Source organism: Hemicordylus capensis, chromosome 5, assembly GCF_027244095.1.
Source record: "Hemicordylus capensis ecotype Gifberg chromosome 5, rHemCap1.1.pri, whole genome shotgun sequence".
NCBI lineage: Eukaryota > Metazoa > Chordata > Lepidosauria > Squamata > Cordylidae > Hemicordylus > Hemicordylus capensis.
The window spans coordinates 192,549,848-192,567,373 of NC_069661.1; the positions used below are offsets into that span (position 1 = coordinate 192,549,848).

At 45.1% G+C, this 17,526-nt stretch overlaps 1 protein-coding gene across 2 annotated transcripts in view; it reads left to right on the forward strand.

Moving 5' to 3' along the window:
- The window catches only part of LOC128327241 (GLIPR1-like protein 1), a 64,118-nt gene that overhangs the window by 16,475 nt on the left and 30,117 nt on the right, over positions 1 to 17,526 (forward strand). The window lies entirely within an intron of this gene.

Here is a 17,526-nt window from a genome sequence, read left to right on the forward strand (position 1 = left end):
CCACTGGTAGTAGTGTGACAACAAAGGGAGAGAGTAACATTTCTTTCTCTCATGGCATCCTCTAACCTTCTGGACCTGCTTTTCTGACCAGGACTGTCTTAATAGCCTTGGGAAAGTCCCTTTATCCCCTCTGAGAGCATATACTCTCCCCAGCCTTCAGGCACTTCCAACTTTCTGGTTTGTTTCTTCAAAGACTTTGTTGCGATGTTTGTAGACAGTGAAGGGTGCCTGGCACAGACAAACGAGCCCAAGTAATTTTCTCATCTGCAGAACAAGACTGAAGGCACTTGGGAGAGTTCACAGATCTCCGTGGGGAGGGGTGGGCAGTAGGAGCAACGTTCTGCTGCAGCGCATAATTACCCAAACAGCTGTGATAGAACAGGCAGGAGGCATCTGGCCCTCCATGCATGGAACTGGATGGGCAGATGATCATTCTGATGAGCAATTCCTCTCACTTTGGAATTTACTTGACCTTCCCATTGTCCTGCAGTCCCTCTGAATAGAACAACGAAAATGCCAAGAACTTAAAACTGAGTTCTTGCAAATGGAGGGGTGAAGGGGAACAAAAAAGAATCCCCAAGCTGAGTGATCCCCACACAATCCCCTTGTGTGAATCCCCATGCTGAGTGATTAGCAAAGAGAGGTTTGAGGAACTGTGTGGATCTCTTTGAGTGGAACAAAATATGCATGTGTATGAATGGATGAATTGTGTGTGTGTGCTCTCATGAGCATGGATGTGCATCTACATGAATTTTGGTTTATGTGCATGTTCATGGGACTTTGTGCATACATATCTATAGCTGGTGACAAGGTCTCCAAGAACATGAGCACACAGCCCTGTATACAAAGTGTGTGTCATAGTGAGAATGTGGGAAAATCCATGCAGTCAGACATGTACTCACGGCATGTTTGTATAACTGTCTGAAAATGGGTGTCCTTGAGTGCAGAGGCTTTTACAGGTATGTTCCTTGGAATGACATAGCCACCTAATGGCGCAGTGGGGAAGTAACTTGCGTAGAGAGCAAGAGGTTGCTGTTTCGAATCCTGACTGCTATGTTTCCCAGACTCCTATATCGGGCAGCAGCGATATAGGAAGATGCTAAAAGGCATCATCTCATACTGCATGGGAGGAGGCAATGGTAATCCCCTCCTGTATTCTTTCAAAGAAAACCACATGGCTCTGTGGTCGCCAGAAGTTGACACCGACTCGATGGCACAACTTTACCTTTTACTTCCTATATGCCCACAGGAGTCAGTGTTGTGTTTTGGGGACTTTTTGCTCCATCCCTGCGCCACCCACTTTGGTTCTGCCCACCTGCCTGGCGCCCACCCAGTCCCAGTAGTCACCAGCCACCACTGGTTGCCGCCCTCTGCTCTGGTTGATAGATAATCATCAGCTTGAGCTGGTTTATACATATAAATATATGGGAGTGGTCTTGCATGCCAGAGGGACCTGGAAGGCCCATATAGAATATTTTACACTGATGGCTCAGAGAAGTTCTCAAGCTATACAGAGGTTTTTTCATACTGGAGGAGGGGAGATCATACTGCCAGCTCTCAAGCTGTTTGCGGCCAAAGCCAGGAGTCAGTTACTGTATGGCACGCAGTTGGGCCCCTATCCTTCCTATAAACCCCTGGAAGCTGTGCAAAATAAATTTCTTAGGGCAATACTAAGAGCACCAAGATGTGCTCATTCTGTGACATTGAGATTTGACCTGGCTGTTCTGAGAATTGAGGCTAGAGCTTGGATGTTGATCCTAGCATTTTGGCTTAGGATAAACTTCTCTCCTCAAGGATGGATTACGGCGATTTTGGCTGATAGTTTTCAATCTTCTTGGGCCCAGGCAATCCATGCTAAAATTCTGTCATTGGGATTCTCCATGGACTATCTGGTTTTGTTGAGCCATAATCAAGCTCTACAGGCTTTGAAGCAGAGAATCCTGGCTACTGAATATCAACACAAGCTTTCCATGATCCCTGTATGTTTGAGAAGGCGACTGCGTTCATGCACTGCTATCAGGAGCCCCACTACTTATCTGTATACCCTAGAGAACCTGCGCTATCTGAGGGTTTTCTTTAGAGCAAAGTATGACCTGCTCCCGTCGGCTGTGCTGGCAGGGACAATAAAGAACATACCTAGGGATGATATAATCTGCCCCTCTGGTTTTAAGGAGATTGAAACCATCCAACATGTATTGCTCCATTGTCTGTTTTACAGAAAGATATCCACCTCCTGATATCTCCTTGTCTGGCACCCTTTCCAGGATGCTCAGAAGATTTTTGTATCTCTTATCTTTTGGCAGATCAATCTCCAACTATTACATATAAGGTGGTGAAGTTTTGCTCTAATGCTACATGGTTATGTCAGTTTTTTTTTATTTCATGTGTATGTTCTTCCTGAATTTTTAGTCTATATTTATATTTATTATTAGCAATTGCTAGTTAAGTATTTGATTGATTCTGTATGTGATTGATGTTTTATTATTTTCTAGCAACTGTTAACCTTTGGAGGATTTCTGTATTCTACCATTCTTTAGTTGTTTTGTAAGCTGACCATGGGTCATAAATAAATATCTGAATCTGCCCTCTGCTCCCTCCTCTCAGACGTCAGTGGGCAATGGGGAACACCTGCCCGCCCTCCTCGCTGACACCTCCACCCATTGCTTTTGCAGCAAGTGGAGGCAGGGCGGGCAGGTGCATACTCCCCATCACCCTCCTGCCTTCTGTGGCCAGGAGGGGGCCTGGGCAGGTGATGGGGGGAGTGATGCCTTTTCCTGGGGTACCCCTGAGCCTTGGGCTGGCCCTGGATTTTGTTAGCGAAGGAAATTGAACCCCCCTAATATTGTTCTGAGTTCTTTTGGGCTGCCAGGAGGCGGGACTTTGCACAGCGCCTCCACTTTCTGAATGTCAGTCTCCCCTCTGCATCTAGCGTGACCCCCAGGAACACCACACTCTTCTGACAGAGCTGGGCTTTTCTGAGGTTAGCCTTAAAGCCTGTTTCCCTGATTAGTTCTAAGATTGTGTTGGTGTCCTCCTTGATCTCTTCTGCTGTTTTGGACCAAATCAAAATATTATCACGGTAACACTGGTTGCGTGAGCGCAAGTTGGGCGGCAGCTGATCAAGCATCTCTTTGACAAAAAATTTTAGTGCGGAAGGGCTGATCGAGAGCCCCTGAGGCAATCTTTTATGTTTTATCCTACGCCCTCAGAATGTGAATGCTGTGACATCATGGCTGGCATCACTGAGCGTCAGTGCAAAGAATGCATTTGAAAGGTCTATCGAGGAGAAGAACATCACCCCCTGTTGGGTTCTTGTTAGAATCTCGGGCATATTGGAAACTATGGGTGGGAGACTTGGAAGGGCTTTGTTGATTCTTTTAAAATCTATCGTGAGGCGGTAAGTCCCATCTGTCTTAGCCACTAGCAGATAGGGTGAATTATAGGGGGACTGAGGCTGACAATACTCTAGGACATCTTGTTGCAGGACACACTATCTCAACTAGGGCTGTTTTGTGCTTGCTGCAGTCATACTTAGATGTCTGCCAAACACCTGGGACTCGAGCCTGCCAAAATGCTTCCTCATCAGCCGTCAGGGCTGAAATGACACGGATGCCTCCTCGCATCTCTGTCTGGAGCATTTTCCTGAATTTAGTGTTAATCTGCCACAGGCCCCCGTCAAATGGCGTATACCAGACTCCATTTTCCCGTAACTAGGGGATCCCAATGAGCGCTTCAGAAGTCTGCCTCTGTCCCCCATCCAGCAATGGTGATCAGAACCTTTTTGTCAGTAGTCAGGTACCTCATGGGACCATCGTAAGACTTTACTGGTCTGGGCTCGGCTCTAACACCCCACTTTGGCTCGAAGTTTAGGATATTTGTACTATCCCCTGAGTCAAGAAGAGCCTCTTTTACCAATCCCCCTACTTCAATTTTTAAAATACCCCTTCCGTGAAAATCCCAGGTTAAATTTTTCCCCAAGAGACACCAGGTATCCTGGTTCTGGCTATTGTTCTGGTCCATAGCTGCAATCCTGGTGTCGGAGGCCCCTCATTGTTGCTGAATGGCGGGTGGCGGCGGCACAGGGGTGGATGCGGTTTGGACTGGACTGCTTCCTGGCTGACTGTGGGCAATGATGGCTACTGAAGTTGAAGTGGGAACTGGCACAAAAATGGTCCCAGACACTGGGCTGGCCTGAATTCTATATTGCACAGTCTGGACTGGCTGGGTGACTGGAGGAGGTGGCGGTGGGAATTCCTGCTGCCTGCTGGGAGCAGAGGACACCGCTGCAACCTGCCAGGGAGCCCACTGGCCTCCCTTTTGAGTTTTCTCCAGTCCTCCCAGTCTGGCTTGGACTTCCGCCATGAACTCCTCAAAGTTCTTTTGGAATTCCATGCTTCCTGTCTCTGTGGCGTCTCTAACGGTCTGCACTGCTCTCTGTCTCTCCTGGTCATTCCTAGGGAATTGCTGTGCTGGGCGTTGGACTGGGCGTGCAACCAGTTCCTCAACCTGGCACCTGAGCTTGTCTGTCTATACTCGCTCCCATTTGGACATGTCCTCCCTGAACCCTTCCAGTGCCCACCAAAGCTGGCTCCTTTCGGATGCTGGCTTCTGTGACCACTTTTTCTGCTCTTGCTGTTTAAAGCTCTGCTTTGGAACCACCCCACTCCTTTCACTAAAGAGGGCTGTTTCTGTGGTGACTGCCACTATGTTGTGTTTACTGGGCTTTTCTGTTTCCTCAGGAGCTGGCTCAAAGCCATGCTGGCTGACAATACACTGAACTAGCTCAAGGAGATCATTGAAATTGCCTGGCTCATGTTCCCCTAGCAAGCCCACCTTGTCCTTGTACCATGGGAGGAGTCCCCGGATCATGGCTTTTAGGTCCCTCACAGTCCAGACAGCCTGGGCAAGGGTGCCTGCCCCTGCTGGCACAGCCACTAGACTGGCCAGATATCTTCCCATTGCTGCTCGGTAAAGGAACTGTGTTGGGCATTCCCCCCTCCTTTGTTTGGCGGTGACTGCGTGCTCCCGCATAGCCCCAGCTGGAAGTACCACGGCACACATATCCCGGCATGCTCCCCATGTATCAAGGGTCTGTACACCTTGAACAATAGCTATGTTTGGGGTGAACTTAGAAATGAGTTGGGCCTGTAAACCAGCTGGTGCAACCGCACGGATCAAAGTCTGTGTTTCCTCTATGGTTAATCTTAAATCATGTTGAAGCCTAACTAGTCCCGCCATCCATTCAACAATGGTGTCTGGGCCTAATGGAACCATCGCTTTGGCTAGCTCCCTAGCCTCAACTAGGTCCATGTTCTTGACAGTGACAGCGGTTCCTTCTGGCTGCCCCTGCACATTAAGCCTAGTGGTGACTGATGAGGTAATCGCTGCTATGGGATTCACTCCCTGGGAGGCAGTGTGTTCTCGGGCTGGTCCCTCAATCGCTGCCACAGGCTCCCAGCTGGGATCGGGCTCTGCTCTCGTGATGCTAGAGATCTGTAGGGTCTTCTGCTCTAGTTGTCTTTTTAGCTGCTGGACTTGAGAGTGACAACAATCACAAGGATTGTCCTTCCTGACTGACTGGGGTTTTGGCAGGGAGAGTTCCTTTACTAATTCTGGATTGGCCATCTTCTGTTTTTCTAACTATGCTACTTCCTCAACCAATCTCTGATTGGAAAAATCTAAACTCCTAATATGGTCTTCCAGTCTGATTGTGTTTTCCTCTGATTGTCTCAGAGCCAATGGCTTCCTTGGTTTCACGTGCACTTTTTCCAGGGCAGCACCTTGCTCCCTTTCCAAAGTAGCAATACGTGCCTCCAAGACTAGAGTTATGCTCTTAACTTGTGCAAAGAGCTCTTCATTCTTGTCTATGAGTGTTCTAATTTTTCCATCTTTATGGTTGTGTTTCTCTAACAGCTTATGTAGGAAAACTCTGAGAATAGTGACTGCTGCTGCTTTTCTGTCCTTTTTATCTGGGCACTGCCTACTGCAGTATTCCTCAAGACAACCTTACAATCTTCAAGTTCTGAAAGTTTCTGCCTAACAAACTCTAAATGTGTAAAGGGTGAAGGTCCAAATTCCTCTAAAGCTGCCTCCCAGTTCCCTTTCTTGGGTCCTAAAAAGGCACCACTAAATTTACTTCCTTCCCAGGACTCAGATTTGGGTCTGCCCTCTTTCTCTTTACGCTTCCAGAAAGCCATGGTGTCACCAAATGAACCGGGCAGAAACACCAGATTATATGTTGTGAACTACACCTGATTTCTCACTCTGCACATGCTCAGAGGGAAAGAGGGAAAGTCACATCATACACAAACTGAATTAGTTCTTGGAGATGATGACCATGTAGGATCTGGGCACGCAAAAAAAGAGACACAGAGAGAGACTCAGAAAGTTCAGTGGGCTTTATTATAGAAAGTTGCTCATCAGGATAAAATAATCCACATTAAAAACATGTTTCTGATTCAAAGTGTAGTGTAATGTGCCTAACTAACATATGTGTGTGCAATCAGTAATTACAGCTATCTAACAATCTAACAAATCCTAATAAAACATTTAGAGAGAAGCAGAGAAAGAAGAAAGGGAAGGCTTAGGAAGGGGGTGGCAGTAATTAGTAGGGAGGAGGGATCCAAGGCTTGTGGAGCAGCATATTACCAGGGTCAGAGGCTTTGAGAGCGGTGGGGCCTTCAGCTGAAGGAGAGAGGCTGTAGCTGGAGACAGGAGCGTGGGAGCGATGGTCAAGCAGGCAGTTTGCTCAGAGCGAGGCAGAGAGTGAGAGCACCATGGCTGGGGAAGTCTTGACTTCTCACTGCTCAGCAGAAGTCACAGACAGTTCCTGTCCATGGACAGAGTTCCTGCTTAGCAGCTTAGCAGCAAACTCTGGGATGGCTCTTGGGCAAGTATGCTTGTTAGGCAAGATTGCTGACTCTGTCCAGTAAGCCTCATTCTTTATAGTTGTATCTTCCTTTGATCTCCATAGAGTTTATTCAAAATATCCTTATCCTTCCTGGGTCCCAAAAAGGTGACACTTTGCTGATACCTGCTGGATATTGTCTTTTAATTATTCAGGATATTAGCTAGGTCCAGGGAGATCTGAATCCTGTCTTCCGTAAGCTACTACTTAGGGGAGAGACATTCTACTTTGCCCAAAGCAAATCTGCATCTCTGAGCTGCAAATGGGCATCTTCTCTTGTCCCCAGATTCCTGGCCTGGTCCCAAAAGGTGTTAATAAAAGGACTAAATCTACAGGTGTTTTCCTAGAGTGGAATTTCTATAGACAGCAACTGAGTATCCCCTTTGGGCAGAGCAGAGCCATCATTGACAAGGATTAACATAGACTTCTTGCAACAGGAAAGGAGAGCTCAGCCTCTGGCCTCTTCCACAGACATTATCTGATAGCGAGTTACATTTTAGCATATTGATAGCTCAGGCCTAGCCCTTGTGTTTCTGTGAGTGCCCATTTCACAATACAATGCTGGATTGCCTCCTCTTTCAAAGAACAATTAGCATCAGTCTCAGAGGCAACTCATGTACTGGTCAGTTAACCTTGAGTTCAGGCATTAATTGATCTCTTAATAAACATGCAATCAGACACTGGCCTGAATCCTACACAATTCTGGGTTGGTATTCTGGGTTTAATGTTGGGGTCGGGGGGTTCCCAACAATTTCCAGGTACATCTGCATGTATGCCGAAGGACACACAACGATCACAGAGCCAGATGCAGGAGACAGATTTTGCCACTTCATCAGCCATGTCACTGGGAATTCTGACTCACAGTCATCCCTCGTCAGTCATGGTTTTTCCAATCGCAGAGTTGAGTATCTGTGACTTGGAAGTTGTGACTGCCCTCGCCAACCATGACCTGAGTATCCACGGTTTGACGAGGTTTGTTTTAATGTGGTGATTGGGGGGGTTTCTGGGGTCAGGGAGTGATTTCTGGGGGTTTGGGTGATTTTGGGGTATTGGGGTGATTTTGGGGGGTTGGGTCATTTATGGGGGTCGGGGGACATTTTCTGGGGTCAGGAGGTGATTTTGGGGGGTCAGGGAGTAATTCTATCTATTTTTTACCTTATTTTCAGTCTTTCTGCGGCCACAAGTCCCCTAACCCCCTGTTTGACATTATTTTCAATGGCTCATCTACCGCGAATTCACCAACCACAAGGTTTTTTGGGAATGGAACCCTCGCAACTGGCATGGGGCAACTGTACTTTATTAATAAAATAACAATAGTACTTAGCATTTTGAGTGTGCAGAGTGCTTCCCATGAATTACATTGATGTAATCATTACAACAATTGCGTAAAGTAAGCAAGTATTATTTTCCCCATATGCAGATACAGGGCTGATGGGGTTAGGTTGCCTAAGGCCACCTAATGGGTTCATGGCAGAAGCGAAATGCAATCTAGGGAAGCTCTTTCTTAGCTGCAACACTATACCAACTCTGCAATAAAAGTGAATTGACAACTAAAGAAGAAATGTACAGGAGAGGGTGGGTGAAGCTAGTGTGGTGGCAAATGTGATAACTCTGGGGTTCAGTCACAGGAAGACGATACCAAAGAAGTAATAGGGATTTCTCCTGAATATCATCTAACATTTGTAGTAATAATATTCCATTAAGCAGCTCCTAATTAAAGAATGTGAATTTTTTGGTCCTACATGAAGTAATTTATTTTTAAAAGCTGTTAAAGGTTTACATTTTTCTGGCAAAGAACACTTTCTATTGTTTGAGGAGATTATGATATCAGTCTGCCTCCCTGATCTCTCCTGTAATGTGTGGATAAGACTGACTGAGTTCCAAGGTTGTGTGGACTTATTTTGTATTGATTCCATGAGGTGATTGAAAAAGAATTTGTCAAAAGGAATTCAAGAGAGCTATCATTTGTAGATTTCTGTATGATAGCATGTTTCCTTGGAGGTAATGATTACATGAAAGGAGTGGAGATTGAAGAAGTGAAGGCCACAAGCTTAGTGTTAAAGCTGGTTTTAGAACTCAAAATCCTGCCCAGGGGCATCATTCCCCATGGACTTGGGGGCAGGGGCATAGCAAGGTTGGAATGGGCCTGGAGATGAGATTTTAAAATGGGCTCCTCACTGCTGATTAACAAAGGAGACTTTCAACCATGCAATGCAATCCTATGTATGTTTTCTCATAAATCCTAACAAATTCAGTACAGTTTGCTTCCAGGTAAGTGCGTAGAGAATATCAGCCTCAGGCAGCCAATCTAACCACATTTAGCTGGAATTACATTTCACTGAAACCTAAAAGACTTTGTAATTTTTTGTCATGAAACAAACTACTTACAGGACTTTTTTGATGGTTTTTTAATTTTAAAAATATTAAAAACCAACAATTTGTCCAATCCACTTCAATTTAAATATACATATTCCTCCCACATCTCTGCTCAAAACCAAAGCCCTATGCCCAGTCATTCCAAGTGATCTAAAGGCTGGGGCTGAAATGGGGTTGCTTTTTTATGAACGCAAAGGGCAGATTCTTCCATATTGAGGTTGAACTACTTTTTAAAATATATATATATTTAATTAGAGTCATTTCAATCTGCCCCATATCCTCCCCCCACCTTATATTAAAGCTCTATGGCAAGCAATCCCTAAATATCCAGGGCGGGGGGAGGATAACCACAAAAAAAGAAATCACATCCTACCTCCATTACTAAGCCTGAGGAGTCAAAAGCTGGGCAGAGCTGTGGTGGGCAAGGGCAGCCAGAGCTCGTCACCCTGCCTCTCTCCTTCATTCCTTCCTTGTTGCTTGCCTGCCTGCCGGCACTCGAGTTTAGGCTTCAGGGAGGCCTGCATGGAGGCCTTTTTGGAAGCCCTGCTCACCCGCTGAACAGCTAAGAGACGGAGACTGAAGGGGCTGCAGCAGCTGTCAGGCTGCTTCGCCCCCCTGGCAAGAACAGGAGGGCTGGCAGGAGAGGGGGCCAGCAGGCAAGGCAAGAGGGGCTGGCTAAGAGGCCTTGGGGGACCCTATGGGCCTAGAGACATTTGTCTCCCCTTGCCCAATAGAACTTATGCCCTTGCTTGGGGGACCAGGTCCATGGCCTCACAGCCCCCACTGTCTCGGTGGGTGGGAGGGGCTCCAAATCAGCCAGTCAGCCAGCCTTACCTCTCCCTTCCTTGGTGCTGCCACCACCGCACCTGCTGCCTGCATGCTGGAAATGTGTAGGAGTGGGAGAGTGTCTCAACCAATCAAAACTTTGCTTTCCTGCTTCAGGAACTGCCCTTTAATTGCAAGCAGGCAGCCCATTGGCTACCGAGCATTTGTTGTATCATGTGCTCCACCCTAGTACCTCTCTAGTTTGAACAGTATTCCACAGCTACTCACCGGTAATCTGACTAAGTGAGCCCTGTTTTAAAAGAAGGGGGGGGGAGAGACTGTCCAAGAGGGAATGGAGAAATATAAAGAGAGAGAGAGCGCGCTACACCAAAAAAACCCAGAGAAAAACACATACTTGCAAAGAAGCAACAAAGAAAGAGGGAAAAGACTGGGGGAAAGAGAATGGGGCCGGGGGGCAAAGGAAGTTTTTTAACCTTTTCATTCTCCAGTACTCCTGCAAAACTGTAATTTTCGTTTCCTCCCCCCGCAGCTGCCACCTACTCACCTTTTGTTTTTGCATTTTTTTAATTTTATTGAGGCAGGGCAGGGAGAGGATGATACTGTTTCTGTATTCTCCACGGCTGGACTTTGCTGGTTTTGCTCATTTGTGCAAACCAACCAAATGCAAAATATGGTATGCAATGCAAAATACAATATGTGCGGGTCAGTGGGAAGTACCTTCTTCATAATTTTTTCTTTAAAAAAAACCAAACAACCCAAAAGGGTTTCCAGCTTTCCCTGAGCAGGTTCTGATGTAAATAAAAATAGTGCATTCAGGAAATTTAAGTACCAGGAGTCTCGACGCAAAATATGTTATGTGTGAAGTATCCTCTTCATAATTTTTTCTTTAAAACCAATCTTTTGTTCAGTCACTTTTATTGCAATACTGCAAGAGAAAAAAAGAGCAGCTCCAACTTCTTGCCTGCTTTTCTGATGATGGGTTCTCTTTCTCACTCAGCCCCCAAGCTGCATTAAAAAGCAACAAAAATCCCAAGGTCTTTCCCTCCCCCCCCAAAAAAAATTACCTTGGGGTTTTGTTTTTGTTTTTGTTTGTTTTACATCTTTGATTATGATTAAGTGCCGTCAAGTCAGTGTCGACTCTTAGCGAACACACAGATAGATTCTCTCCAGGATGATCTGTCTTCAACTTGGCCTTTAAGGTCTCTCAGTGGTGCATTCATTGCTGTCATAATCAAGTCCATCCACCTTGCTGTGATCGTCTTCTTCTTCTCTTTCCTTCAGCTTTTCCTAGCATTATGGACTTCTCAAGGGAGCTGGATTTTCGCATAAAGTGTCCGAAGTATGATAGTTTGAGCCTGGTCATTTGTGCCCTGAGTGAAAATTCTGGATTGATTTGTTCTATGATCCATTTGTTTGTTTTCCTGGCTGTCCATGGTGTCCTCAAAAGTCTTCTCCTGCACCAAAGTTTGAAAGTGTCAATACATTTTCTATCTTCTTCAAAGTCCAGCTTTTGCATCCATAGAGTGTCACAGGAAAAACCAGTTTTACATCTTTACATTCTTGCGAATTCAGTTGCTTAAATATAGGATCCTTTAGAGATAGAGGGCGAAGTGGGTAAAGAAATATGTGGGATGGGAATATGTTAAGTTGCATGTTGAGGTGTTTCTGCTAATGCATATTTGCATAAATATACTTGTTTTACATTATTACATTCTTGTGCGTTCCGTTGCTGTTTGTGCCCTCAAGAACCCACATGTTAAAAATACTCTGTGTGTGTTGTGTGTGTAGAGGGGATGATGCTTAATTTGCACAGGGGGTGGCTCCAAAGGCCTTTAGGTGATGATGCTTGACTTGCAGAGGCCCTCCAAAGGCCTTTAGGTCCAGGCTCCCTATTTATTTATTTGCTTATGTATTTGTTTGTTTATTTGGTTTCTATAGAAATCTCTAGGCGGTGTACAGATTAAAACATAATATAAAATATAATACATTTTTAAATTCATAAAATGGATAAAAATCACAATAGATAAAAACACATTAAAATTTAAAAATTAGATTTTAGTTAAAAGCCTGGGAAAATAGGTACGTCTTCAGGGTACCTAAAAACAAACAGAGGAGGAGATGCTCTTATTTCATCAGGGAGCGCATTCCAAAGCCCTGGGGCAGCCACAGAGAAGGCCTGGTCCTGAGTTGCCACCAAACAAGTTGGTGGCAACCATAACTGGACCTCTCCAGATGACCATAATAGGCGACAGGGTTCATGACAGAGAAGGTGCTCTCTTAAGTACCCTGGACCTAAGCTGTTAAGGGCTTTATAGGTAATAACCAGCACTTCATATATTGTTCAGAAACGTACCGGCAGTCAGTGCAGTTCTTTTAGAACAGGAGTTATATGGTCCCTTCAGGTAAACCCAGAGACTAATCTGGCTGCCACATTCTGTACTAGGAGTGTGAACGGTTCGGTCCGGGCACAATATAAAAGACCTCTAGACCGGTTCAGAAGTCCAGAGGTTCGGAAGTGCGGGGGCATGTAGCTTTAAGGGGGGGTTGGTAGTACTTCCCCCCCCGCCACTCTTCCCCCTCCAGCGCTGGTGCGTTTTAAAATCTTCTTGGGGCGGCAGAGTTCCTCCCTGCCGCCCCAGCCCCCGTCGTTGCCCTTCAAAGCCTTCAGTGTAGTACAGCTAGTGGCGCGCATGCACCCTGCATATGGCGCGCGCGTGCCAGCGGCGAAGACAAGCTTTGAAGGACAACGGCGGGGGCAGGGGCGGCAGGGAGGAACTCCGCTGCCCCAGGAAGATTTTAAAATGCACCAGCACCGGAGGGGGAAGAGCGGCGGGGGTGGGTGGGTAAGTACTAGCACCACCCCCTTAAAGCTACATGCCCCCCAGTGCCAGACTATGCCTCCGTGGTTCCGTGCACATCCCTATTCTGTACCAATTGTAGTTTCTGAACTACGTACAAAGGCAGCCCCATGTAGAGTGCTTTACAGTAGTAAAGCCTAGAGGTTATCAGCATATGTACCACCATTTTAAGATCATTTGTCTTCAGAAATGGACATATCTGGCGTATCAGCCGAAGCTGATAAAAAGCACTCCTTGCTACAGCCTCAACCTGAGAAACCAGGGAGAGTTTGGGATCCAGGAGCACTCCCAGACTACGAACCTGATCTTTTAGGGGGAGTGTAACCCCATCCAGAACAGGCAGATCTAACTGATCTCTTATGTTTGATCTAAGATCATAAATAAACAACTAACTAACTGATCTCTCAGATCCCAACCCCCTACAGACAGTACCTCCGTCTTGTTTGGATTCAACTTCAGTCTGTTATCCCTCATCTAGCCCAATATTGCTTCCAGGCAGGCACTTAGTTGAGTCATGCCATTTCCTGATGAAGCTGGTATGGAAAAATAGATCTAGGTGTCATCGGCATATTGATAGCATCCTAGACCAAACTTCCTGACAATCTCTCCCAGCAGTTTCATGTAGATGTTAAGAAGCACTGGAGATAGTATGGAACCTTTTGGAACCCCACATTTTAGCTCTCACTTTTCAGAACAACAGTCTCCAAGTGACACCATCTGGAATCTGCCAGAGAGGTAGAAACAGAACTACTGTAAAACAGTGCCACCCAATCCCACCTCCTTCAAGCGACCCAGCAGGATACCATGGTCAATGGTATTGAAAGCTTCTGAGAGATCCAAAAGGATAAGCAGAGTTACACTCCCTCTGTAGATCACCAGTTGGAGATCATCCATCAGGCCAACCAAGGCAGTCTCAACCCCATAGTCTACCTGAAAGTTTGGAAAGGATCTAAATAATCTGTGTCATCCAAAACTGCCTGGAGTTGAGAAGCAACCACTCATTCAATCACCTTGCCCAACCAAGGAAGATTAGAAACAGGTCTGTAATTAGCTGACTCTGAGGGATCCAATCCAGTTTTCTTCAAATAAGGTCTAATAATAGCCTCCTCAAGACAAGGGGGCATCCTGTTCTCCCTCAGAGAAGCATTTATGATATTTACCAGACCCTCTCTGATAATATGACTGCCAGATGAAATAAGCCAAGCTGGGCAATGGACAAGAGAGCAGGTGGTGGGATGAACAGTCCAAAGCAGTTTGTCCACATCTTCAGAAATAACAACCTGAAAGTGATCCAATTTAGTCCTACAAGAGGGGTTGCTGGGCACCTCTACGATAGATTCTGCAGTAACTGTGGAGTCTAGTTTAGCACGAATACAAGATATTTTATCTGCAAAAAAGTTGTTTAAAACATCACAGCGAGTGACAGATGGTTCCAAGTTCAAATTCAAGGCGGAGCGGGCATTAACTAGCTCCCTCACAACGCTAGACAACTCAGCTGGACGTGAATTTGCCGAAGCAATGTAGGCAAAGAAGAACCGCTTCTTTGCCATCCACACTGCCAGGGCATAGATCCTCAAATGAGCTCTGTGTTGCAATCTGTCGGACTTGCGCCAAGCCTTCCTCCACTAGCACTCTGGTTGTCTACCTCGCTGCTTCAACTCCCACAGTTCATCCAAATACCATGGGGCTGACTTTAAAGCAGTTGGAGAGGACACTTAGGAGCGATTGTGTCTACCGCTCTAGTAAGTTCATTATTCCATGTTTGCACCAGAGCATTGACAGAATCACTAGCAGAACCGGAAACCCTTCCAATGTTTCTTGGAATCCTGTTGGATCCAATAATCTTCTCAGGAGGACCAACCTAATGGGTCCTTCACCCCTGCAGAGGTGGGTTGTGGCTACAAGTCCTACCTAGGTGCACCACTGATCCCGCCCTCTCCCCTCAAAAAAACTGCCACCTTATATGGTGTGGAAGAACAGCTGCCTATCCCACCTGTGTGATACCATGTGTGGAGGATCCTTACCAATCTCACCAAGCCCGTGATATCAATTCTTTACTGCCACCAAGTAGATTTTTCTTTGCTATGGCTCTGTCTACTAAAACAGCCCTTCGATCTCTGCTGTAATACCAAACCACACACACACACACACACACTCAATAGTGGAAAGGCTTATAGGCATGGGGTGGAGACAATCAAACCAATAACTTATAATCTTTAAATGCAACAAGAAAGTTTACTTTGGAAAACTTTGGTCAATATAAATTAGCTTTAGTTTCTTTATACAGCAGAATCTTTTAGAAAACAAAACAGGTACCATTTGAGCATAGAGGAAGAAATAGGAGGGTGGAAAGAACGCATCAAACTAAACTATCTAAAACTGGTCTATCTAACAGGGATTTGTGTTCTATCTAATAGGGATTCCCAGATGTTGTTGACTACAACTCCCATAATCCCCAAGCAAAAGCCATTGCAGCTGGGGATGCTGGGAGTTGTAGTGAACAACATCTAGAAATCCCTGTTAGAGGGAGCACTGGTCCCTACTTCAGAGTCTTTTTCTTTTTGTTACCTCAGCATTTGCAGCAATTTGGCTTGTTCCTAGTGCAGTCTTGGGTCTTGGTCACAGTTACAGACTTGGGGTTCAATTCAGCCTGATTCTTCTGTGATTTCAGCCCTTATCAGATAGTCTCCATTCTCTGTAATTTTGGTAATTGCTATAGCCACAGCACTGGCTCTCTCAGTCTGTGCTAGCAAATCTTCAGCTGGACTCAATTCCTTCCCTTGGACTGGTCTCCTACAATTCTCCAACTTTTAGTTTCTTGACTGTGCTGCTTATCTTCCTTCTGATTCTCAGCTTTAACTTGCACATTCTGATCTCCAAAATGAACTCTCACTGGCTGCTGACTTCCAAAACTCCAGTGCTTCAAACGTTGACTTCAGACTCTAGAAAGACTCTCCTTCTCTCTCCCTTCCAACCTGAATTCTGACTAAAAACTCTCTAAACATCCCTTCTATAACTATACACAATTTTTGCTCCAACAGCTTTTCAAACAATCCGATCAGTATAAATTAAGTTCCCTCCATTTTACAAAATGCAACCAATTCTATCAAAGCTCCCTTTCCTTCCAAAATTAACTCAGTGCATGGCTTCATCTTAACTGAATCTTACATGAGCAGAAGCCATGAATTTTAACCCTGCCAGTTCTTTTTGTAACATAGGAACCTTGCAACCATATTAACAAATAAATCCTATTTACAATAATGCAGAGATTTGTGAATATCAGTTCATTAATAAACGTGCTTATTTACTACAAGCTGATCTTTAGGAATATCCATTCCAATTAATTTACAGTTCATTTGCAATACAAGGGTTTATTTTACAAAACCCAAGAGGTCTAAGCCTTGTTCCTCCACATATGGTATGCCAGGGATGTGGGAAATATTTTTATTTGATTTTTATTCCTCCTTTAAAGGGGGTCTGTGACTGTGTGGAAAAGCGGGAGGGGGGAGCAAACAGTGGCAGGTCACCCCCACCCACCTTGTCATTAGAAACTGCTGAAAAGGACTTTATCAGGGCTGATGGAATCTGGCTACTCTCAATCCTCAGGGAAGGAAAAATGTCATTGCGCTTGAATGGTTTAACTCGTGTATCTGAGATAGACTGGACCTGTTTCGCTATCACACAGACCTTGGCTCCTTAGCCACGGTAGTTCAACTGCTTCTATTTGACAGTAGCCTCCTCCAGTTTGCTTCATTTTACCTCAAAACTGCTAAGCCTCGGTGCTGCTCTTTGGCTTTTACCAACCTCCAACCTTGTATATCATATGAGGAAGGTGCTGCTGAGTTCTGAAAGGGTCATAGGGCCCAGGATTTGTAACAGTTGCATGACAGGCACACATTCAATAGGTTCAACTAACATGATGGAAGCACCACCTGTTGATATTTTGCCTATATTTCAGTTGTATGACAGCCAGAACTTCAGTGGGTGCAGTTCCCATCTACACATGCTAGGGAAACCTCACCCACTGAGTTTCTCCCTATCACTCAGAATGGTAATCTTCTGAAAACTGCGATTCAGAAGATAACATTGGTGACATCTCTGGTCAGAATAAACAAATGCCTAAAGAAAAATAATATGTAGAAATATGTTATATCAGGTTCTAATGACACAGGTCTAAAAAGTATCAGGGTTTAAACACAGGCTGAGTAGCTCTTTGGTCATGCATGCCATCTCTTATACAGTATATAATTATGACAAATTCAGGTTTTACCATATAGATTTTGCTACTGTCACATCCAGTTTGAATCTCTGTTAATTTATCTGTATTGTTGTATGTTTACAGAGATAAGCCATGCCAACATTTTGTGTTGCTGAGTGGATGTTTATGAAAGTACTGGTTTATGAAAGACACACTATCTGCCTGGAACTCTGTGTCTTAACAGCTAAATATTATGACAAATGTTATGAGAAGCTTCATGAGGAAGCTTGATTCAAAAGGCATCGGAATAAGAAATAACTGCCTTATAAGTTTCAACAGAGCTGATATGTACTTTGTCCATTATTAGGGTGCAGCTAACAAAAGTGGTGTTATTAAAAGTT